A 24,315-nucleotide genomic window follows, 5' to 3' on the forward strand; every position below is an offset into this window, starting at 1 on the left:
ACTTCAATTGCACAAATGGAAGCATTCTGCTTCTCTCCCCATCATTTTTTTTTTTCAGAATACGTTTTGTTGAAGAAATGCTATCTTCTTTTAACACGCGTGAAAAGCGACAGCATTCACTTCCCAAGTGCTGATTACATTATGTGCATAAAAAATGGACATAATGCTAGAAATGAAACATCACCTATGTTCCTGCCTGACTCTGAATGTGAAAGCCTGCACATCAGTCTAAAGATAGGCTTATTACATAAGATACAACTAATGCTAGTTCATGGGAACCGCTCCATAACAACAGAATATGACAGTGTATTACTTAATGTGCCACTGAGCTGATGCGACTCAGATAACAGCACACAGGAAATGTAAGGCTGCCCAGAACACAGTATTCCTTCTGTAAGAGTTCCTTTTAAAATCCTCATGGCAAAGTAACTGGTATGCCAGCAAGGAGTGAACCTATATTTAAAGGTTATTAAAAGGGCAAGAACCAAGAAAACAACAAAGATCAGCTCTGCAAAGCTCAATATTCAAAAAAAGATGTGATGACATTTCTATATAAGATGTGAAACTCTAACATGGAGATAAAAAAGATGAATAGAAATGTATTCAAAGAACTAGATGCATTTTTAGTGAATAAGACTTGTTTTCAGCAGGCATTCACTATTCTGACCTTATCAAGCTTTTCAGCTTCTCCAGATCTGTTAGAGCTGTTCAAAACCAAATGAACCAGCCAACTAGAGAGCTGTAAAAGGAGACCATCTCAAGGGAGCTCAATTGCTAATTCAAAGAAAAAGTTATTTTCATGAAAACAGTCTATTAAAATAATACTCCCTTGAATATCTTCTCTAGGTTTATTGGGATATTTCTATCTGCATTTTAATGAAGATCCCTGGGAAAACGAATCTCAGCAGTTACTCAGTTATTATTACTTTAGTGAAACGGTAATCAATCATGTTTGTATACAAAAAAACTAACACTGCCATAAGACGCACGGTTTGTTTAACACAAGGTAGGATTTTCTTGCTGGTCTGCTGACCATTCTTGAACCAAAATTTCACTGGGCTACTTCAATCTTCCACTGGTAAATCCCAGATATCATCGGGGGAAGTTACACTTGGGCAGGATTGACATGCCGAGTGCCATATGGAACAGCTCTAGGACTGATGGAGACAAGGATCTCCCTCAGCTGGTTTGCTTCTCTCTTGACCTAAGCACAAGCCCCCAAAGTTCTCTGGTTTCTGCAGAGCCAAATTCAGACCCAACCCCATCTCTTGCAATAACAAAGAACTACTAAATTGCAACCTCTAAGTTCAGTCTTGCCCCACACTCCTTTTCCTTTACTCATACTTCTCTTCCACCCCTTGTTAAAGTCATTCTGCTTTGTGGAGAGCACATCAGTATTTGTGGGCAAAAGTAAAAAAGCAAGAATAAGCATTTCCCCGTGTCCTTGGAAGCATGCTGTCCTTTGGAGGGCTGGATGGGTGAGGAGGCCCTGTTGCAAACACTGCATACATATTTTGTATTGATGTGTCATTGGATAAGACTGCACACTGCAGTAAACAAAGCTATTTGAGATATTGGCAAGCACCTAACCCCTTTTGTAGGCCTACACAACTTTGAGCACCTAAAATTAAAGCCCTTTTTAACAGATCCTGACTACTTTTCTCGTAAGCCTCAGCTCTAAAACAAAGCTAGCAATACTTACCTATCATTAAAATGAGGAGGACAAATTGATTAGCAATTAAGTGTGTTAATTTGAAGTAGTCAAATAGAACAGAGCAGGTAAATCCAAAAAGTATATAGACCTTGCAGATGAGATACTGATAATATAAATGCATTCCTCTTTAATAAGTAGTACTAATATTGTTTTTCACCAAATCAAGAGGGTATGATTTCTTTCTGGAAAACTTTTACACCTTATTACGGCAATCACTTTTTTAATTTCATGCTTCCCTAACTTTATTACTGTTAATTTTACTCATTTAATTCTAGCTATTTTCCACCATTTACTGGGAAAATAGCAAGAACTTCATAGTTTTCAGATAAATAAAAGATAAATGGTTTTGTGAAAAAGAGCATCTATCAGTACAGTGTGTTTCTTTCCACCACTGGAAGCCCTCTGAGATCCTATGATGTTCTTTATCTATTTGACTAAGCCCCACTAAAGAACCTGCAGCCTCAGAACAGAAGCCAAGGCAGAATTAAAGCAGTGTGCGACCCGAGATGCCTGAGCAGCTGGGCTCCAAGCTGGCTGAGCCTGGTGGGAACAGTCCCACCAATTTCAATGAGCTTTGGATAAGGTCCAGTAGACCTTGAGTTTGTACATTCTTTTGAACATTTAAGTCTTCTGTCACTGCTGATTGAAATCCAAGCAATAATTAATTTCAATTAGCCACAGTTGATCAACTTATTTCCCATAATTACCTTCACAGGAAAAAAAAAAGTTTTTAAGCAAAAAGGGATCAACTTGGAATTATCTGAACACTTACATGTTTTTTCAGTCAACTCTATTTTACCAACACTCCCGGTAAACATGAACTCTTTTGTTCAGTGCATTCCCTTCCACATGAGCCAAAGTTTTTAAGATGTATATTTAAAGCTACAGCACTATTCTTAAAGGGAAATGAAAGCATTATATTAAGAAAGAACGATGCATCACACTCCTGCTTTTCTAGACAGCCATGTTACAACTAAACAATAAATGCTGGAGTTGTGCTTTAGAAAAAACAAAAAAAAGTTCATACCAGCCAAACACACAGCACTCCTGAACAAAAGTCAAAGACGAATGTACTAACATAAAATTCTCAATACACTTTCAGTTTTTTTTCCTTTAATATTTGCAAAGTGAGAGTACAGGAGAGCTGTAAATCAGTACAATTTCAATAGCCTAATGCGGACAGTTTTCTCATATGTTTTATGCCTAATGGTGGACTATACAATAAAAGCCTAATGTCTATAACTGAAAAGATATTTATATTCATTCTCCCGTTCTTTTGTGTTACGAGTCTTTAGTATATTGTAGATTTCAGTCATCTTGGCTTTAACTCCTGAATGAGCGCTGGATTATTAGAACAGAACTGCTGTATTTCCCTCTTTCATTCTGTATCACGACAATGGAAATAATGCACTAAGGAACTTGAAATATGTTACTACACTGCCAGTCCTTGCAGATGTATTGTGTTTTATATTGTAATCTTTTCAGCATTTATTTGATAGTATTTTCCAAGCTCCTTTACTAAAAGCATTTCTCTAAAATGGCCAAACTCACAGTTCAATATTACCTTCCTTTGATTCCCAGTTCTAATTATGAATGATATTCCCTACAAGCAAGGCAGATCAGAAGTATTTCAAACCAAATGGGTGTAATGAGACATCTTTCCAGTTTTGTCTGTTCTTATATGACAAAATCAAAGTTACACACCGTAACTACAGCTCTCGGGGGTTGTACACTCCAGGATATGTTAGTTGTACTTTCTGTATCTTTTGGATATAAATACATTTTAAAAAGTAGATTTTTTTAAAGTAACCAAATGAGAATATTCTAAGCTTTGTTTAACCGGGTAGAAAAAAAGAAAAACGAAAAAAAAAAAAGGAAAAAAAAATCCCTGAAAGCAAGATGACCTTGCAAAGCTTTTGATATGACTGAAATGCACCACTGTGAAAGCACTCTGGCTCAATAATGCCATCCACCGAAATTGATTATTTAGATTTATTGTTGTTGCTTTGAGTTCTTAAGATACTCAAAAATAAGCTCAGCCATGTGAGTCTATGTATTAGCATGAATGTATTTGGAACAACGCAGCCAAATTCTGCAAAACCCTTTGCAAAGCACCGTTTCACAGAGTGAAAAAGTATTCAGAAGAGAAAAAAAACAACCGTTGTTCAGCTTGTCTTCACATAGATACTTCAAACTTTCCAGCTCTGTTTTTTAGCCTTTTTTGTTAAGAGCTCGTTTTGCTTTCAGTGATGCACCACAAAAGAATTTATGAAGCACAGGCTGTGGTCCCAACCAACGGCAGCGATTGAAGACATGCCTGTGCCAGGCTGCTGATAGCGTCCCACCCCGAGGCCATGCCGCTGGGACAGCGAGCGCCACCACCTCGCTCATCATGCCCCGAAGCTCTGCATTCGGCCTTTCATTTCTGGATCCCATTATGACATTTTACCATCCGACATCATTGTACAATTCAAGTGCCAGAAGACAATTCAGGTTTCAAACATTCCTTCCTCTCCTTTGCCGCCTTCTCCTACTGCGTAAATATATGCATCCTCTCAGAAACAACGCAAGCCACCAAGTATAGCTGGTTAATTGACGATAATATTTTCATTCGCTAGAAATGAAAGAAATGGATGCAGAGACCACGTTACCTGAACCCACTGTGGCAGAAGTTGAAGGACCCCGTGTCCCTCAAGGCACACTACCGCATCAGAGGCGAGCAGAGCAACAAGCATCTTATTAAACAACAAGTGCACAAAAGCAAAAGGCAGAAGCCTCCAGGGCCACGTTAATTATCTCAGGGTCGAAGTCGCTGCGAAGGCTGTCTCACCGACTCCACGGCAGTCAGATGGCAGTGCCAGCACACTAAAGTCCCCAAGGTCCCGCAGTTATAGCGCTGTCATATTTCAAATGACAGGTAATACTTATGAACATGCTGACACTAACCTCCTCAATTATATTCAATGTCAAGGTTTTAGTACTGAAGGAACTGCTAATTTTCAACATACACACTTGCTGACAAAAGGTACTTTATCAAAGAAGGGAGTTTAGGGTATCTGCCGCAAGACGCTGAAGATACCTTTTGACACTCACAATGGGAATAACGTCCTTCATGGAAGCTCTCAAATGATGAAATAAATATTGCCCTTAGTCAAGCATACAAAAATCACAGCATCCTCTATTTGCTTTTCTGACAGACAGTGCCTTTACGTGGAAATCTCACTCTGCCACTAACTGCTGTCTGGAGGAGCAGATAATCTCTTGGTGTTTATTTGAACTTCCTTTGAATAAAAAGGCACCAGCAGGCGTGTTATTGTAATGCCTCAGGTGCTCCAGGAAGCAAGACTGAAAAGACAGAGTGCCTTCCACCGTCCCTGAAGGGCAGCCGTGCATGCCACGGAACAATTAAGTGCAATTGCCAAGAAAAAAAAGTAAGCACTGATTTTAGAGAGAAAGACTTTTAAACATGCAAATATGATTCCTCGTTTGTTCTCATCTCCGCTCTTTTCTGAATTTAACTGAAAATACTAACTGTTGAATCAAGTTCATTTAATTGCATAGAAGAGAGATTAGGTGGCACAGATATGGCCACGGGTGAAGGAGCACGGTCTCATTAGAGCTCTCTATCCGTCCAGGCGGCTTCTCCTGCTTGCAGTTGTTAACGTGAACTGGAGACAGATTCTGCTTTGAGTTGCACCAATTTAAATCCAGAGCAACTCTCATCTGGCCTCCAATTTGCATTAATGGTCAGAGGTGGCACGTGGGGATGAAGCTGAGGAAGGCAGCTACCTCCTCTGATGGCAAAGGAGCCTTCCAGGAGCAGAGTGTCTGCACATAAAGGGACGTGGTGCAATTTTAAGGGACAGCATTTTGAACCATTAAAAAAACTTCTCAAAATAACATTTATAATGCAAATAACCAACAGACTTTAAAAAGCTTTTATATACATATATATATACATATATATATATATATATATATAAAGTTATGTACACAGTTTCAATGTTTCCTTATTATGTTTGTTAACATTTACATTGCAGTAACACAGGCATCCACAGCCTCCGGGGCAGCACAGGAAGGACTGACAGTGCTGGAGCTCCACGAGGAGCTGAGCTGCACTACGCTGCGCTGCTCCTGTGAACACCAGCTACGTTTCTGTATCCCCTTCTGGCACACTGTACTGGAATTGTGTACATGTGAGCATGAATATAAAGAAAGGGTGATAAAAAATAGCATACAGCACAATTGCTGTAATGCCGTCATGACTTTTTAAAAGATAGGCTGTTACAGTATTCAATCTTATTTAAATTTCTTTGCAACAGTGACTGTGAACATGAAGTAACAAAATGCATTCTAATATTTTTGCATGAAATTTTGCCCACATTCAAGATACGGATGTGGGCAACTCACTTGCATTGAATATGATGCTTCTCCAGTACTAATATATTCTACATACATTTGCATGCATTACATTTAGCGAACACCAGATATTTTTGTCTGCAATACTTACTGGGAATCACATGAGAAAAAAAAAAAAAAGACAATGTTTTTAATTGCAGAAAAACAGGCAAATTCAGTTTTTAAAAGGCGGGTAAGGAGCTTGTGCATCCCTATTTGTAATTGATGTAAACAGGACTTGCAGCTATACTTTGTGAGTGATACAAACTACTTGTACTATCTCCTTTCACAAGAAGATTTTCGTGCAGCTTCAGGATTAAAACTATTACTTTATCACATCTCATGATCCAAGAGTTCCTTTATGTTGATGCATATATCACCCATGTTAACACAGAAGAAACAAACAGAAGATGCTGAGGTAATTAAAATCACAGAAGAGCTCATCAGTCCTCCACCTTCTGAGCTGGGAGTGGGAGGATTCAAGAAAACTCACCAAAACATGAGATTTGAAGACCAACGCTTATCTTTCCAACTCTATATGGATGAGGACATTTTCCAATTGATCAGACTGATCATCTTCAAAAGAACTGCTGGAGTAATAAACCAATATTCACTTTCATGAAAGGGAATATTTCAGCAACAAGGGCAGCAATTTTTGGCAATGTGTCTACAGATCCAGAGCTTTTCATTTTTTGCTAACCCAGCAAAGGGATTTCAAAAAGCACCATGCTCTTGTAAAACAACAAGAAAACAAAGCCACCACCCCCAAAAGACCAGTGTCATCCCTTTCAGTAGTCCAAGAAGAAACTCAGTGAGATTTCATGGTGAAACTACACGTTCAGACTAATACCATTCCATATTCACACAGAATGTTTCTTTATATGCCATAAAGAAACAAGGAAAAATATTTTCCTTCAGTGTCTTAGCTTTGGATACTATGGGGCATAGTCAAGTCAGTAACAGCAGGTTTGTTTGATTGTTTTTAAATATGGCAGCTGAGTAGTTAATATCACTAAGTTCTGAGAAAGTAAAGGTTACCTTGGTTTAGGGGAATTCAAGTAAGCCTCTTTTCTTCTTTAAAATGTAATTTTTAAAGCACAGCAAAATACTGAGGCCACTAATAGAATTCCAATGATTCTCATGAACTTTCGAGAAGACAAAAAATAAGTGTCACATCTTAAAAATATGTATTTTTGATAGGATAATATAATCTTCATACTTTCATATTACCAAGACAAATCCAAAACTGCTACATACCCATTTGTAGGGACAGACTAAAAGTTAAGACGACTAAACAGCACAAATTCCTTGGCAGATTTCACATGCACCCATTATACCTCAACAAAACACATGCACATATGTTTGGTAGCAGGCTGTGCGAGAGGGCCAGAAGGGTAAACTGGCGTAGCTACACATCCAGATATGTAATGCTGTATTGTGCAATACAGACATACCCAATGTAATTAACAGGTTTTTAGCATGTAAAGGGAGGATCATAAGAGCTTGGGAACAGAAAAGTGTGGGCAGCAGTGCTCACACAATCTGAAGCATATATACACCAGAGATTTCCTAAGCCTTCCTTTGTTCACTCAGCATTTCTGTGTCCCAAGTAGATGATGTAACACTTCAGAAATATTTGATAGGGGAAAAACATAAATTACAGTCTAAAGACCCATCCCAAAGACTTAATAAAGAGCAACTTTGCTAATAGGAAAAAACGCCCTGTTTCCAGAGCCAACTCTCATAGTAATATTGTATCCCCAATGGATGTTTCCCCACAAACAAGATAATTGAGGACTTGTGCAGGTCTTGCACCAGTAACAGGCCCATTGCCGAAAAGCCTTGAAAAAAACAGACACGCTCTGCTTGTGCTGTGGTTGAGGGTCAACAGCTCACTCGGTGGCTCTGTACCATGCTAAATTCTGCCAGGGCTGCTGGGCCAGCAAGTTCAAAGGCAACTTTCTAGAACATGTGTAAAGTATTTCTGCAGACGCCAATAAAAGATGTTAAAGGAGGAGCCTGGCATGTGCAGCTGAAATATTTCGAACACTACATTTTGTTTCTCTTCCGCTTTTAAAGACAGTTTTCAGATACAGGGAATTACATGCAATCATCATTACTGGCTGAAGAGAGAAGAAAGTTAAAGAATAATGTCCTGAAGCTATTTTTGAAATACTGCTTTTAAAAACTTATAGGCTATATAATTTTAAAAGGTAACGCACACCTCACTTTCCTCTTCTCTCATACCTTAATAAACACGCTTAAAAAAAAAACATTCCTTAAAATCCATTTGTCTGTCTAGCGTGGGTGGCAACACTGGCTCGATTTTCACCTCACTCATTGTTGTACATCACTTAGAAATCTCACTGGATCCACCCTACTACCCATTGCTCCAAAATATATAGGTTGCTCTGACAACCGAAAGCCTGCACTTTGTACTGTCGTATATATAATTTTGTCAGACTAGACAACCTGTTAGCAGCTATTACAAAACAAAATTACAGAAAGACAGATAAAAATCACCTCTTTTCCATGTATTCTTTCATTTCTTAAGATAGTCAAGTTTTTAAAATTTTGAATATCTAAGAAAGTTTGTTTCAGCTTTCATATGCAGAATGGGGACTTTGCTTGCCTGAATTAGAACTATATATTACCCTCTATTGCTTCTGTATTCTGGTTTATGAATAACAAAAATTAATGAGAAGTTAAAGCTCTGCTACCTCTAATACTTTTTTCTTTTTTAAACACAAAGCAATGTTCCAAAATACATTGCAATTATATCTATGCTGAAAATGGACAAAATGAATCTGATACCTTAAATTGAACATTGTGACTTTTCAGAAAGCCATGACTGCAATTCAGAACTGCCTAGCCCTCATAAGAAGATACCAGAGAGAGCACAACAGGCCAGGAAGAATACGGGAGTTGTACCATTTCTGGCCAGACGTGTACAATCTGCAGAGGAGCCAACAGCATGTGGTTAAGTACAGCAAAAGAACAGGATGAGCATATGATGGTGTTTCCCTAGAACTGGTTTCACCAAGTGACAGCTTAAAAAACAAAAAACAACAACAACATAAAAATCCCACACCTCAATACTTGCGTTAAATCCTAAAGGTTATTACAAGATGCACTGCAAGATTCATTCAGGATTTCCCAAATCCTATCAAAATAAAATAGCTATTTCCCTCTCCACTGCCATTATTGGCATTACAGAAAATTACAGACATTTGCAAAAAATCCACTCTCAAAATACAGTGGTTATGGCTCAGAACGGAACAAGAAACCTGAAAGCCCATGGCCAATAACCTCATTTAATGACACAGCAATAAATAGCTGAGCACATACACACAGATATTACCTTCTCCAACCTCAACTCAAAAATGTCCACATGAACTTAGATAAACAAATTTCTAACTGGGTCTGTATTGTTGTAATGTTGGTCATTTTTCCGATGACTGTAATAATGACTCAATCAGCTTCCTCCAAACGTCAGTACGCACACAGTCAATGTCCTGTGACAAAGAAAGGACTGGTATCTGCCCAGCACTTGCCCCCTTGAAATAAGTGATGGAAAGAAAGCTCTTCACCCCTGCGAAAACTTTTTCTGGCATGGATGTCCTTCGCAAGAATGCGTAACAGTCCTTCCTCTCTTCTCTCTCCAAAAAGTTTGAAAGCAAGACAAAAAAATGTGAAGAAGAGGCAACTAAAAGAAAATTCCTCCCTTACATATTACACCTTTTATCCATCTACAGGATTTATTTGCAGTCTGCCCATGACCCAGACTTAAGCTACTTCAAACACGCAAAAATTGCAAAGGTTTTAAGACTAAAATCACCTCGTGAAGTGAACGGGACCAAGGCAACTCCAGAGGGCTGCTACCTCATCCGCTGCCAGCGCAGTCCCTCGCAGCCTGGAGGGACCGGATCAGTGGCACTTTCTGCAAGCAATGCACAGGGAAGAGATGCGTGACCAGGCTGCTCCCCTCTGCCAGCTCCCCTCGTCCCAATCCCTCCACAGCAGAGACTTGGGTGTGCAGGTTATGATTCAAAAAACACAAAACCACACTGTTGACCTTCGTAAGAATGGCTATCATATGCATGTGTGTACGTATGTAAACATATACAGACACTCAATTTTTATATACACATCCAAAAACTAGGTAGAGCAAGATACTGCATCATTAGGCCTCAGAGCTTCGGACTGTACCTCTCTAGGACAATGTGTCGGACTCCCAAGGCTTGCTCCGCGACAGGTTTCTCCTGAGAAGGCAGTGGCTTTGTTCTCCAACACCCTCACCTACCTATTACTGTCAGTGAAGTTCACTCAGGTGCTAAAACTTGAAATGACTATTTTCTCATAAGGTAATGGACTTAAATATTATTTAGGCGGAAATAGATTCTTTCCTCCACAAATGTGATGGAAATAATCTGCAAGTACTTTCATTTAGAACCACTTATGATGTAAAATTATTTCAGACCACAGCTTCACTCTAGCATAGTATAAAAATTATATTAAAGCTGACTCTGAAATATTTGCAAGCTGTAATACCATTCCAGTACTGAATTTTATAAAATCAAACCCACTGCAAAAGAGACTGCTAGCTGATTATTCACATAAGTAGTAAGCCATGGGAAAAAGCCGTTGATGTCTGGCAGCCAGAGTTGTATAAAATAGTTGCAGCAGATGAGAAAGTATATTCTGCATGCAGTCAGCTTCACCTTTCCTTATAAGAAAGTCACAAAGAAACTGTTCACATTTTGCAGAGTTTTCACTCTGATAAGTATGTTCCTTTCCAGAAAAAAATTAGTCCGTTTACATAAAGCCTGGACACAATGATGTTTAACGACATTACTCAAACATTTATTATATAAACACCCACTTAATTGCATACCCAAATATCTAATAGGAAAAACACATTTCCAGTTTCACAGTTATCGGTTTAATTCTTTCACACATTCAATAACATCACCCTTTAGTCACCAAAGGCAACCTCAAAAATAATACGCCTTCCTATCTGCTTTTAACACAGGCCACTTGGCACTTAGTGCCCCAGCAAAACATCACAAACATTTGCCATCCAGAAAGTTCAACCAAAGCTGGTTTTAGCCGTGACCGCAACAGAGACACAGTTTGCATGAATCCTGTGGTGGGAACTAGGCAGAGGACAGTCAGACCTCCTTGAGGACACCAGACTACAGGAATTTGTACAGCTGGATCAGGCCCAAATGGGTTCATGTGCATTTATATTTAGTGAATTTTCTGTCTGGAAAAACACCTGAAACAACCAGGTTTGTCATGTCATTGAAACTGATCTCTTCAGCCTGTAATGGGGACACAGAGATAAACGGGATTTTGAGAATGGGTTTGACTTAGCTGGAAAGTGGTGGGTCTGGTTTGTGTTTTGTTTTGAATAAGCAAAGGAAATATTCAGTATTATAACTCTTCTGTGCTAGCGGGGCTGAGGAAAGGCCGGGGGCCTGTTCCAGCGCACTGCACGAGCGCAGGGCTGGCGTGAGGCAGGCCAACCTGCGCCGCCGTGCCCTCAGCCAGCAGGAACACAGCTAATGAAAAACGCTGCAATAAAACCAAGCAGGATTTGCAACAAGGATCTGGGAGCGAACTGGAGCAGCTCACAGCAGATCTGGCTACCAGAAAACGAGAGCACCCTGCAGGGCAGCAGCCCAGAGCCACCTGAGGCGAAACCCAGGCCTGGATGGCACAGGCCGGGCACTGAACACCAGGCGCCACACAGCACATCAAATGGGCTCCAAAACACAAACAAGGCAGGTGTTTGTAGACGAGCTAGCTACCTCAAGCAGTCCTTCAAAGCTGTACGCATATTAGGCGTATTCACCCAGTGTACCCGTCGGGGCTGGCAGTCAGGTTCAAACATCCCAAATTGAGATGTTACCATGTTTCCTTTCTTCCTCTTGCCAGTAATATTAAATCTGCTTAACAGATTGTTAGGGATTTGACAGATGACCTCATTAAGCACACTGCCTTTACAACTTATTTCCCCAGGTTTCTAGGAAAAGGCCTGTCTGGTGGAAAACAGCAGCAAGGTATGTTCACGCAAGTGACAGGCATCGCATGCTGACAGAGGCTGGGAGACACGAGTCTTTTATGAGCACCAGAATTATGTTCCAGCAGAGAACTTAAACTTTTATATCTTCTAGCCATTTCTCAAAAGGAGTAATATTTACATAAATGGAACAGCTGCCCCCACAAAAATTAAAGCAACAATTGCCAGCACATTTTACTTCATCTACAAAGGAACACGAGCTAGCAAAAAGGTTTGCACATATTTCTCAGGAAAATAAACTCAGCCAGGAAGCAGTTTTCTGACTTCTGAAGAGAGCAAACATCAGGCTTCACAGCTTTCAGAGGAAGCTACATGTTACGTCCCTGGAAGCCAGCAGTGTCAGACAGGTGATCCTATGGGTTTCCTGGGGGAGTACAGGAATACAACAACAAAAATCCACTAACCAGGAGCACTAGATTTTGACAGAGACAGCATAACTTCCTCTCACTAGTGGCGTTGATGGATGTTTTCCATACCTAAACTGACAGTGACAAAAGAGGCTTTAATGTGAAGGAGCCTTGCCAGTCCTCTGTGCATCTGGGAAGGCTGGTACTAACTGGCAACCGAGTCAAACATTGCGACTGACATCCCTAAAACAAATACAGAGGTGGGGTGTCTTCAAAGAGCAAGTGCTACCATCACTGATAGGATCTTTTAACGCTTGTTGCAGCAACTGGTTTTGCTGCATGCAGCTGCCAGGACAGCTGCTTCTTTGCCCAGCCTTCCCTGCTGCCAGCACTGGCCTGCCGGGCACTTGCTTCCCCATCCTGAATCTATCAAGAAGGGTTATGCTGTGCTGCCTGAAGTAGCCAACAGGCTTTCTTGAGCTGGGATGTTGCTCACTACATATACCAGTGTTATGGAAAAGAAAAACAAGACTGGAAAAGATGAAAAGATGCAAAAACAGAGGAAATCATAGGCAGATCCAAGAAAGCAACAAAATTGTAGGAGACTCATTATCTCTCTTATGCTCCTGCTTCCGTTACTGCCTGGTAAATGCACTCTTGTCATCTCCACCATCTCTTCTCCATTTATTTTCAGCAATGCCTGGTCTTGTCTTCTCAGGGAAAAAACAGAAGAAATGACGAAAAACTATTTGTCACCTTTTACATTCCTCTCAACTGAGAGTGATGGTACACATCGTTTGAGAAGTTACCCGCAGAGCTCTAATCCTCCCCTGGTACAGGAAGCACCTTCCTGCAGCTGATCCGTCATTAGCAGTTCAGGTTTTACACACGTTTCAGTTGCGTCATCGAGCAGATCAAAGCCACATCATAGGCTTCAGTTCGTTGCAAAGTGAAACTTTTTTTCTGAAAAGTTTGAGACAAATCTGTTGGAAAGGGCAGGAGGGCTGAGGGTGAACAAGGTCAACTCCGTTACTGAACAGTGGGGATTTGTGGTTCTCTTTTAAGTGTTTTGTCTCCTGCATATACTGGAAATGCAAAACTTCTGCTGGAGAGGTTTTATTTTCTCTTTCCTGACTGGAGTTAAATAGGCTGATGTGGAAATGCTTTCTTGAATCAGACCTTCAGTTGTTATTCCCAACATGACACTTTCAGGTATATATATATTTAAATGATCTTTTCTCTCCCTCCTGTATCTCCTAGGTATCTGCTATTTTTAATTAACCTCTTCTACCAGGCATATCAGATGATATTATTTATCTGCTCTAATTTTTTGGTTATATGTATTTTTTATTTTATTTTTTTTTTTACAATTGGTTGGAAAGGTGCTCTGTGAAAAGATACATTCATTATATATCAAGGACAGTACTATCACATACTAGGAAGTTACACAAATGAAGTAGGTACTGAAAAGGAAAAGCAGATTATATCGAAGAAGACCAAAATGTTGCCTGTAGTTACAAGTCACCTATTCACAGTTTCAAAAACAACACAAAGAACCAAAACAACAACAAAAACCGCCACCACAACACTTCTGCATTATTCTTGGTTATCAGGAAAATGTGCTTAAGTGATTTTTATCAAATACTTCTGCTGCCCTATTTGTAAGAAACCACCAAAGTGGTGAAAGTGGTGAAAGGCAGGGAGGAGGAGAGGAAAAAAATACCAACTTTGTTCCCCTGCTTTCCTCCACCCCCAAGAGCTCATATTTCTACTCTAAATTTACCAGGATCTTTCTTATCGTTATGAGGAGAGGACAAGCTTGAGGTTGTGCCCATTTATTGCACAGTCACTACAATAGCAGAAGAGCCATAGCAAGGACATGAACTGGGGGCAAGATCAGCATCTGATGCAAATAAAACCCAGATCTACTTTTGCTAAGGATCTAGCCTTCCAAGGAATACAGTAAATTTAATATTCAGTTATGGTACCAAGAACTTAAATTTTAGTACAGATGAGGATCATGACGTTAAAACATAGCATCCTACAATCTATCATGGTTAGCAGGATTTTAACAGATCATTAGAAAAGCTTATGGAACCTATGAGTTTCTGGGCACTACTTCGCGATGAGCAACAATAAAAAAATCATTCTCTAGTTACCTCCTAAAGCAACGTAGCATACCATATATGATGAAGAATTATAGCCTGCTTGAGAAAAGACACTTAACTCCTAACAATGTGGCAATAAAAGTTGCCTGATCGGAGATGAAATTTGAAAGCTTTGAGTTTGATAGGCTTTGAGAACATTCCTACATTAAGTATTATATTTTAGATTCTCTTTTTCTTTTCAAAACTATTGCTTTTCTACAGGCTTTCTAATATAAGTTTCTAATATAAGCATACAAGCATACAAAAAAACAGTATTTATTTTCTGTTATTTCAATTTTTAACCATTCATTACAGCACAGAGCCCTCAATACAAATATTTTATAAATTAAATATCTAGCTCTCTCTGTACTTAAGAATTTAGGTATGTGCAGAATCAGACATCAGGATGACTGCTCATGAAGAAATCTTTTTGGAGTCAACATCCCCTATGGTCATGGGTATCCACACACACCCTCCTTGTACAGAAGCTATTCTTCCTGCTCTGCTGCTTTAATCTCTTTATATTTACTATGCTCCAAAGAATTTTAATAAATATTCCATGTGGTATCCATAAAGCAAATAAAAATGATTAACTAACAGTCCGCACAAATGCCTCTGAAGCAGCATACACTCTTCTTTCAGGCAGGATCGTCAAGTTCAATACCATGCTAAAGGTTAAGTTTATTAAGCATTAGAGAGATCTAAGTTCTCAGCCATCAATCCCTCCCCTCCCCCCCCTTTTTTCTGAGAAAGTGTAATAAAAGCAGGTGTACAGCTAAATGGTGACCTTTAGAAGTACTGTGTGCTCCCATGGGAGTAAATGCATTGTATGTGATTGCAAGTCTTTATAAAATTAATTAGCCTGGCACATTGATTATTATTATTATTTATTATTTTTTTTGGTGGATGAGAACAATAAGATAATGTTTCCTTTCAAAGGAATTCTGCAGTTGATGCAATTCATAGATGAATAACTGCACTGTCTTACCATACCAATATACTTTTTCTGAGATACTTTTCTGTACATAAAACAAACCCATCCATATCAGTAAGTTATCTGCACAGCACAGCTGGCAGGTAAGTTCTTCATGGATTCAAGTCACCCAAACAGATGCATAATGAAGGTCTTCTGTTCAACAGAACGACAGACATCATCAACAGGGAGCCTTGGTCTTAGCGAGCTAGAATATCTCAGTTCTGGACTACTCCCCGTGCACAATTTCTACTGTAATGCCACTTCCACTCAAACATAAAAGCATTCGGTTTGTAAAAAAACAAACAAACAAAAAAAAAAACCAGCATTATTAAAACTGCTATTGTTGCTTAACTTTTACTTGCCCTAGTACCAGTGTACATAGGCATAATAACCTACCATGAATCTGACTCCCAGAAACCAGACATTAGTATGCAAGTCTGTACAGTGTACTGCAAACACTAAGGAAGGTATTTAGTCAGACAGTGCAGTGGCAAGTAATTCCTTCTAGCCATGCTTTATGGGAATGAGCGAAACAAGGGGAAAACGCAACCTGAGTTGAGTGATTTGAATGCCCAGACCAAAATCCTGGCAGAAGAGGAAAACAACCACATGTGATATGAGCTTCTCTGCATTTCTTTCAGGAAGAAGCTCCAAGAACACCGTGATCTATCTTTCCTGCTAAAGCCTGTAAGACCAGCTGGGACAGACACTTTTCTTTGTCAAACTCTGTTCTAAGCAGGCTTTCTGATGCTGAGGATCTCACTTCCTTGCCTTTGGAAAGCTAAATCTAGACTGTTTGTTGACAAGGAATGGCAGAAAGCAAGCTACATGACAGGAGGAGGAGGAGGTTTTGTAAATGAGAAACACACTTGCATCAGGTGTGAAGAAAAAAAAGCATGTTGGCAACTTTCACGCTAGAATTATACTGGCATTATTTTACTTTTCTGATAACTGCAAATGAGGAGTAAGATTAATTTTACAGCAGCAGATTTTCCCCATGACTTCAACAGAATTAGATTAAATTAATGTTTCAGTTGTGCTTAATCTAAATTTCTGTCTTCTAAACTGTAGGCAAATGGTTTCTAATCACTATTTCTGTACCATCTGATGTTAAAGGTTCATCAATTTTGTTTCCCACCAATATGATTAAACTCTTATTCAGGCAAGAAAACACTGTTAGTAAGCAAATCAATTTCTTTTAAAACTCTCTCATGTACTACCAGTTAATAGCTTCTTCAATCAAAATAGTAAAAACATACTGGTCTTGGACTTATTTTCTAGCAAGCAGCTAAGCTTTGTATATGATGTTTCTGCCTTCTAATTATGGCTGTCCCAGACTAGCAACATACAGGACATAAATTTGAATTTCTTTCTATACAAATTTCTTTTCTCAAAAAAAAGTTTGCTAGAACCATAAACTGCCACATAGTGCGATTTTAACGTATTTAATGAAGAACTGAACACATTTCTACTTTATAAAATGTAACTCCAATTAATACCACAAATAAAACACCCTATACTATCATCAAAAAGTCATAAAACATCTGGGTTTAAGAAAAATCTGGCTAAAGAGTCCTATACATAATAGAAATAAAATTCCTTACTGCAGTTCATCATCTTCTATCTACAAAATGATACTGCATTCACACATTAATTACAGATATTAGATATGTAAATTATATCACAATGCCCTGAAAGACTGGCACACCAAGTGCTGGAAGAACATAAAAACGTTAAATCTGGCAGATCTTTTCTCAGCGAGGTATACTAGCAACACGATAGCACGACATTTTGTCAGCCATTTACCTTCAGCTGTACTTGTGAATCTCTTTCCCCATCAGCACTCCATGGTCTGATGGTGAAAAAGACCTTTGCAGGTTGGGTATGGGAAAGTAAAGGACTCCTTAAGCTGCATTCAGACAAGTAAACCCACATCACAATGAAGAACGAACTCAGGCATTTCAAGATTATTCTTTATGTTGTACGGAGAGATGAAAAAAATTGGTCTTAAGTTGGTATGTTCATGTGAGCGCACAGGTTAAGCTTTGGGATATTGACAAGATGACAAGGCTCAAGAACCACTGGGCGTTGGGGCAGTAGTGCTGCACGAACTCCACCAGAGGCAGCCCTCTGTGGGAAGCCAAAGCAGAGGCAGCAGCAGCTCGCTAGTGGCTTTGCTGCTGCCCGTTCCTCAGAGGAGTATGGTAACGGGGAGCTGGCTCCATCACGTCAAGTCTCCATCAAACAGAAAGGAGAGAGGAACATGCCTCTCCAGCCAGCTCACCAAGACCCCTCCACATGAGCATCAGGCATGTCATGTCCCCGCTGTGCTCCCAAAAGGGCAAGGACTCAGCGTTGTCCCGTGTTTTTCTGGGCAATGAGAGTCACCTCTATCCCTCACACTAACACTTCAGTAAAAGGCATTTGTTCTTGAAAACACAAACCACCCACCCTGTCCAGCTCAGCAACAGTCTTCCTTTTCCGTGAAGCATTAATAATACGTTTTTATCTACTTTCAACACCACACCTATATGATAAAATGCTTAATTCCTTAAAAAAATAAACTCTCCCTCTAGCTAGGATAACTTCAGCTGCATGCCAGCAGATGTATGGGTTTGATAGCTGACTGGGTTTGATAGCTGACTGGTCATAAACCATCAAAGGTTTGAATAAATGGTAACGTATCTGCGTGGACTACCAAACCTGCAAAGAAATTCTGTGAAAGCTGAGGAAGTGCAAGGTAAGAGGATAAAATACCACAAAGTTTAAAACCTGCAGAAAACACTGGCCTGGAAGGAAGCACAAGCTAGCACAATAGATCAGTAGGCATGATTAGCAGATGTGCAAGAAATGGAACAGATTTCAGACAAAACCCTTTTTCTGTAAAGGTTTACGGGTGACAATAAAGCTTAGACTGTCACAAGCATTTGATAAGCATGTTACAGATGGAATTCAGGACTGGCAGATCCATAACGAAGAACTGCCTGGGGTATCAAAGTCCCATTAATGCATCTCCACCTTACCTGGACAAGTCAACCTACATTCATGCTTTCCTCACCACCTGACAAAATACATCTGCTGTTTGTTTGAAAAGTAGATTTTCCTGGTAACAGGTTAAGTATTTATTCCATTCTGTTCTTGACATAAACACTTCCCCAACAGAATTTTCTAGATATAGATCAGTAGCTTCATTGCAAAACTTAACCATGCACTGTTCCCTGAAAACTGCTCAAAACTGTGTTTTAAAAACTGTTCACAGAAGGTAATAAAACATATGTAAAGTCACATAAAACTTCTAATCATTGTTCCAATCATTTGAATACTGAAAAACAACTGTGTTGGAAAGTTGAGCAGCCTTAGTGAACACTACATATGCCCCTCCAGTACCTAATTAGCTGATAATACTCTGGGCGCCTGTAATGTACAATTCAAATGCCTCACTTACCAATGTGTTTAGTATTCCGCAAATAAGTCCTCATACCAATTAAATCCCTTGTTATTATGAAAATGCTTCCATACTGTTGTAATAACACAGGATAATACAGTCAATGCTACTAATCATGAGGTTATTCTTTGAATAATTGCAGGATTTATGAGTAATCATTGCTAAGGATATGCTACCATTCAGTACAGAGTACACACAATCTAATAATACCTTTCAAATAAATCTGATTAATGTTACAGTATCCTTTAAGTGAGGCATGTACAAAAAATCTTCCTAAACCACTAAGAAGCCATATTTTACATTGCGGTAATTCACTGTAGCAGTTCTGCAGTAATTTACAAGCACAGTAATTTACAAGTGTATCCAGACAACAACAATCTATTTTTCTTCTCAATATCTGAAAATATTGCTAACTATCTGTTGTTTTTTTTTGAGAGAAGATTAGTACTTCCATTGCCCCTACAGGCAAATTAGGCTACACCATCTGCTCACCAAAAAGTTTAGGGGCAAACTTCGGGATGAACCTAAATTCCCCATTACGTAACCCACAAGAACCTGCAATATGCCACCAAAATGTTTACTGTTACTGTTTATACTTCAGCCTATTCTAAAAGTTCTACTGAAGTCTTGTACAGTAGAAATACTTAATTTAACAAAATAATCAAAGATGTTACTTATAAAATGACACAAAGTTATCAATCTTCCAGTATTCAAAAAAAAAAAAGAGGAATAGGGTCACAGACAGCAAGGACGACCTAACGTCAAAAGGATCACATTATGATTTAAAACTTGTAGGAACTTTAAGATAATCAAATAAGACTTCCAAAAGGTAAACAAACATGACCCTTTACAAAGTACAACTAAACAGTGAAATTAAACAACACCTAAGAATCTTTAACTCTACCTGGATATAGTATCAGAAAGAATATTTTAGAGAATTATTTAATTCGTAACTTATAAAAAAAGACATTTAAAGTGACTTTCAAACACACAATTAACCAAATCTGCAAAAGATGGTGTGGCATGAAGGAAACAGATAGATTGGACAACTTCTGGGCAAAGTTGTCCCAAACTTCCTTCGCCTATAACTAATGCAATACCTGAACTAAAAATATTCCACCAGCCCCAAAGCCTTCAAACCGTCTAGCCTTCACTCAGGGAAACAGCTGAGATGAGGGTCAAGCAGATCCAGACTCACACAATCTCCTCACCTCCCAACGAGGCATGCAAGAAGGACTGGCAAAGCTGGTCAAGTGTGATGCAAGTTGGGTTTCAAGACAGCAGCCTGCTTTAGAATGGAAAGGAAAGGGAAAAAAAAAAAAAAAAAGAGAGAGAGAGAGAAAGTACTGAAAGCGATACCTTAAAGAACAATAGATACACAAAACAAGTATTTCCATAAGTAACATCACATGCAAACCAAATCACAATTATTTCTACAGCGTGAGACAAACAGATGTAGTATACAGTCCATAATACTTTACAGCCATTTGCTTTTTGGAAAACAGAATTGGGCAAATGTAAGCTTTCTGTAAAAATGCAACCCGTTACTTAATGGATGCTAGCCTGATGGCAAAGGACATTATCACTAACTAGTGGACCAGCAGGTGTTTGTTTCAAATCATGCACTTCTGCAGACAAAACGCAAATTTGGATTGCCACATTGTGTACTAGCATTCAAGCTCAAATTAGAGTAACAGATTTTTCTGAGTTCTCCTACCTCCAAACTAGCATTGCGAGTCAACAGAGTTTTATGCCAACTACAACCCAACCCACCCCACCCCACCCAAAGGAGTCCTTATCATCATCATCATGAATTTTGAGTCAAGTTGTTGCCAAAAATCAAGTAACAAAACTATTGTAAGCTGAAAGCCATGTCTTAAGAACACAGCCTTGGTTTCTTTTGACCAATGTTAATGTAATAGCTATATTACACAAAACTGTGCTTTCTGCACATGTGGTGTTTCAGTTTGCATTGAAGCTGTATGTAATCTACAATTCTCAAGGCTTTAAATTACTCATCACCTTAAATTACATGCACAGAAGGAGGTTTCTGGAATCAAAATTTTAAAACAAAAGTTACAAATCAAATGAATTTCATGGTGTAATGTCACATTCTGAATATAGAATCTATTACATATAAATTATAATAAATGTATATGGAGAAAGAAAAGGAAAAAACTCAACCACCTGCTACAGATAAACAAATCTGTTTATTTTTCCTTCAGATGACATTGGTTACTCAGGCGAACCACTGTATTAGCAAATCCCTCCAAAAAACAGAAGATTAAATATTCCACAGAGAGATTAATAGTAGGTAAGCTGTTGCTTCTGGTCTCATGCCCAGTGAATGCTTTTATAAAGGAACAAAAATATTACTATGCCAACCATCAGCAAACAACATTGGACTCCACCTCTTCCTTTTTTTTGAAAGCAAATTACCCACACACCAAAAAAAGCATTTACTGATTTTATTATGCCGCAGTCAGATGGACAAAGCTCACCCAACCCAATAGGCATTACTACCAGCAGGTCAAGCCAGGCAATTCCACACTAACAATATTATTCAGCAGCATCCTATGTAAGTTTATTATAGGAAAGACAAAGGAATCCTTGCATACAGACATACCACTAGACAATTAAAATAGTAAGATAAGACATGAAAAGCTCAAGCTTATCAAAAAAGATTGCTGCTCTCAACAAGTCTCTAGCTGTACTGGAAAATAAATCAAATTCTTATTTCACTGAACCCAAATCACAACAATCACTAAATACATTTTACATGAACTTACATGATGCCTTCATGGGCAACAAGTTACTTCTAAATAGAAAGAATTCCTACCCAATGTGAGGTCCTTAACTTACGTATTATTATCCTAATGTTTGTTTTCCCCAATGTTTATTTTCCTAAAATGCTAAAATCTTGTTTTTTCTGAATGCTGAAAATTTGTTTTCTGACTTAGAACAGAAGCTTTCCTAAAATTTTCTCACTTACATGCATGCCACAACACTCTATACACAATCTGTGGCAGTCTACCAGTTCACTATCTCACTCTTCAGAAATTGTAGCATACCAAACGATTTTTTTTAAACCTGTAAAATAGATAAGGTATTTACCAAAATTGTACAAGTACTTTACATACATGAAAAGAATTTATTTTAATAAAGCAAATATTTGAAAACATTAGGTACAAAACCATTTCATTACATTCACGTAGGCACAGAATCATGTTTGGTTTCTTTTTTCCATTTATTTCTTTTACTTCATTAAATAGATACTTTAATATGTGAGAGGAGCAATGGCAATTTCATTAAGCTAAAACAGAAAAGAAGGGCACAGGTATTAAATTGATACAGTTGGAAGACGTGGCTTAATAATTTAGGACAGACAATCTAATCTTTTACAGGTAAAGTAAGTAAAGAAGATTTGGTCTGAACTTCTTACTGATGTTTCATTAATCTATTTGCCTGCATGTATGTAAAGGGTCCTTTCAGCGTGTGCCACATCCCACAGCAGGTGAATACAGAGCAGCTCTACCTCAGCCTCCCCAGAAACAGTTCCAGTGTTTGGAAGTGATCACTTTATGGAAAGAATCCCCAATAGCCGTATCTTTTCCAAGCACTGAACACTTGGCTTCATCTCCTGCACCTCTGCCTGTCAGCACCTTTACCTCCCCATCCCAAAGTTCAAAGACAATCAACGTTTCTCTGCCTTCAAAGCTGTCACTTTGGAAAGCACCCATGGGCAAAATCACAGCTACAGCAGAAGGCTGTTAAACCAGTGAAACATGTGCCTCACTGGTCATTTGAATTCACGCATAGAAAATGTGCTACAAATAAGAGAAACACCTGTATTAACTTAATCCTAAATTACGTTTATTCATCTGCCATAAAATCGTATTTTTTGCAGCATCTGGGAGTAACCATTAATATTAACTTTAATCTGTATTTGCATTACAGTATCATCCAGAAACATGAGTTACAGAAATAAAATGCCAAATCCATCTTGAAAAATTCTAGCATTGATATAGGTGCACAGTTTTTGGATACCATGTAGATCTTTAATTGGCACCTATCTGCACTTCAACTATCACCTTCATATAAGAGCAACCTATTGTATGCAGACAAAATACACAATCAAGAAGACTAACAAAGTCTGAGAACACAGAAAACCCTCCTTTGGGTTTTGATTAGCTTTGCTTTAATCACAGTAGTTGATAATAATTAAGGCCCCAAAAGCTGCATGCCAAAATGACACCCTGCAATTTATTTTGATTACGGAGTTTGTTTTGTCATTTTTTAACTCTCCGCTTAATAGGCAAACACAAAACCACACGTCTCCTTGGTAACAAATCACGCCCGGCTCAATATCCAAAAAAGTCTGTCTAGCCCCAGGACGGTACCGGGCAACCCTCCTGGCACCTCCAGTGGCAGCTGAGCAGCCCCGTCTCCTACCACCCACCTTCTGGGGACAGGTAACTGTCTCCATTCCTGGGCAGGTGACAACAAAGACTTCCCGGACGAGGTTATCAACCCCTTTTTACAGTCAGGCCTGACAAACCTGCACCGACAGATTTGTTTCTTTGTCCCGTTGCCTGAATTCCAGTCGGTTTTGGCACAACCCAAACCCAACCGCTTCAAGTCTTGCACAAAAGACAATTCTCTCTCATTTTTTTTTTCCTGGTAAGTCTGACATTAGTCGTTTGTACTCCTATGTACTGAGTGATAGCTGATGAATATCTCCCTAACTGCAGTTTGTGAAACTGCATCGTGGAAGGCACCTATTATTGATGGCACAATACATTATAATGGAATTTTAGAGAGATCTTATGGATTTCTTCCTCCCGTTCACCTACCAGCATTATTTCAGAGAGAGGTTTAAGCAAGAGTCAACCTGGCTTTTGTTTTAATCCCTCAACCATGACAATATAATTAAGCTGTGAATGATATATCAAAGCGCCATACACAAAGATGAATTGACAGGAGTAATTTTTACTACTCAAAAGCCTTCAGTTTCATATATCATAATATCCTGTAAAGCAAGCCCACTGACATCTGCTTGACTGTAAAAGCAATAGCTCGGTATAAACCTCAAGTCATCCTTCAAACAAGCATATGTGCTCCCTGCTTATTACTAGCACTATGTGCATTGATACAGCTGAAACCTGCATTAATTTATTTCTTTATTAACTGCTTACTGCAAATC

At 38.9% G+C, this 24,315-nt stretch overlaps 1 protein-coding gene across 12 annotated transcripts in view; it reads right to left on the reverse strand.

The window, feature by feature from the left end:
* Positions 1-24,315, reverse strand: part of NAALADL2 (N-acetylated alpha-linked acidic dipeptidase like 2) — a 439,850-nt gene that overhangs the window by 260,756 nt on the left and 154,779 nt on the right. The window contains exon 1 of one of the 12 annotated variants that reach the window (XM_067002002.1): positions 9,951-10,044. The exons of the other annotated variants lie outside the window; for them this stretch is intronic. The gene's annotated coding sequence lies outside the window, so the exon portion shown is untranslated. Of the gene's footprint in view, positions 1-9,950; positions 10,045-24,315 lie in introns of those variants that run through there. 12 annotated transcript variants of the gene reach the window in all.

This window comes from Anser cygnoides, chromosome 9, assembly GCF_040182565.1.
Source record: "Anser cygnoides isolate HZ-2024a breed goose chromosome 9, Taihu_goose_T2T_genome, whole genome shotgun sequence".
Lineage (NCBI taxonomy): Eukaryota > Metazoa > Chordata > Aves > Anseriformes > Anatidae > Anser > Anser cygnoides.